Source organism: Ornithorhynchus anatinus, chromosome X1 (genome assembly GCF_004115215.2).
Source record: "Ornithorhynchus anatinus isolate Pmale09 chromosome X1, mOrnAna1.pri.v4, whole genome shotgun sequence".
Lineage (NCBI taxonomy): Eukaryota > Metazoa > Chordata > Mammalia > Monotremata > Ornithorhynchidae > Ornithorhynchus > Ornithorhynchus anatinus.
The window spans coordinates 70,965,248-70,967,297 of record NC_041749.1 but is presented as its reverse complement, the minus strand read 5'-3'; positions in this window follow the sequence as shown (position 1 = coordinate 70,967,297).

Here is a 2,050-nt window from a genome sequence, read left to right as displayed (position 1 = left end):
TCTCCGCCCTTGATTCTCTCCCATGCTGCTGCTGCCCAGCACAGGGAATTTTGACTTATAGGAGATTACCTTCCACTTGCTAGCCACTGCCTAACCTACAAATGGAATGGATATGCCTCTGCTTGACTCTCCCTCCTGTAGTCAAGACTGGGAGAGTACTAGAAACTCTCCTGGTGCGACCCTGAGAGGGGGGCATCTTATTTACTATATCAAAATTGTATATATAAAAGGGAGAAGTGGGTTCACACCCATATACACCCCCCCCCCAACATTCATCCTCGAGTGGCAGGGTATCCACTGCAAGACAAGACACCCAGGTTCAGAGCCATGGCAGTCCTAGGCTCACTGTTTCACCTGCTGTAGCAGACATGGGCTCCCTGATTAAAGCAGTGTAGGGAGGGGAGGAGGAGCTATCTTTCAACCTTAATCCATAGTTCTTACTATTGAAGCTGTCATAAGATTAGGGTCTCTGTGCATTTCTCTGTCTTCCCTTGTTTTCCCCTACTTTCTCCATCCTCTGTTACCCTCTGCATCTCTCTGTCTCTCTTTGGGTTTCCCTTTCCTGTCTCCCACAACCTCTGACCCAATTTTGCCACTGATTGAATTAATTCATGGACCTTACAAAACTATTTGATGCTATCCATATATCTAGGCTTTGCCAACCACCATTTAAATTTGTTTGGTTTTGGTTTCTCTTTTTATGGCATTTGTTAAGTGCTTACTATGCATCGGACACTGTTTTAAGCACTGTTATAGATACAAGGTAAACAGGTTGGACACAGTCCATGTCCCACATGGGAATCACAGTCTTAATCCAATCCCCATTTTACAAATGAGGTAACCAAGGCACAGAGAAGTCAAGTGAATTGCCCAAGATCACACAACAGACAAGTGGAAGAGTCAGGATTAGAACCCAGGTCCTTCTGACTCCCAGGCCCATGCTCTTGCGACTAAGCCACGCTGCTTCCCCTGAGAAGTTCATGAAGATCTTAAAATGGATCTATAATGGATCAGGCATGTCAGAGTTGAAGTAAGGTGCCCTGCCTAACCCATTCTCCATCACCAATAAGGTAGAACAGGGCCGTACAATAGATTTGTTCCTGTTCAAATGTAGAGGTGAGTCTAGGCTGCCATGCTGGAAGACTCTAGACTGTACCAATTATCAATTTTTATTATCATTATTATTTTTAAGCTCATTGTAGGCGGCATTTGTGTCTACCAACTCTGTTGAATTGTACTCTTCCAAGCACTTAGTACAGTGCTCTACACATAGTAGGTGCTCAATAAATGCCATTGTTGATGATGATGATGACAATGATGACAATGATGCAACCAGGGATCTGGAAGCTATTATTAAAATATGTTTTTTGATCCTCCGGGAAACTCTTCCAACTCAGTAGGCTATGAGCAGCATTGGAGTTGCTAAATGTAGATGGCTGTGCCTAGGAGACAAATACGCAAGAGGACACATAAATGATTGTGAACCACTTTACAGAGTTAGTTCAGCATTAAGGAGTGACAATAAAGCTTTAAGAAAACCAAACAAGTATATTCTTCTACACTAGGGAAATTCTACACAAAACCAAAGAGCTTCATCAGCATCAGATGGCAACGCTGCTCCTCTAGATACCTACCGCCCTACATGGAGGCTCCCAGAGCCCTCAGTCCTCCTCTACAGGGACCTCCACACTACCTCCCAGGAATCCTACACTGGCTCTCCTCTGCATCACCAAGGAATCTCTATCCAGACCTGCCTTCCACCACTCGGGTGAGACAGAGAAAAGCGGCAGCGGCCTGACACTGCCTCCAGCCAACCTCGGGAAGGTTATGGTGGCTGCTGCTGTAGCGGTCACGGTGGCCGTGGTTGTGACTTTGGACTCCAAGCCAGAAGGAGCCTGAAATTCTGCTCCTCTAGCCACAGTACCCTACTGAGCTTTCTCTTCAGTCTTTACACTGCTTTAGTGTTTTGTTTCATCTCTCCTTATGCGTCTGTCACCTAACCCCACTCCCCCTTTTTATTGTTAGATTGTGAGCCTCTCAAGGGACTCAC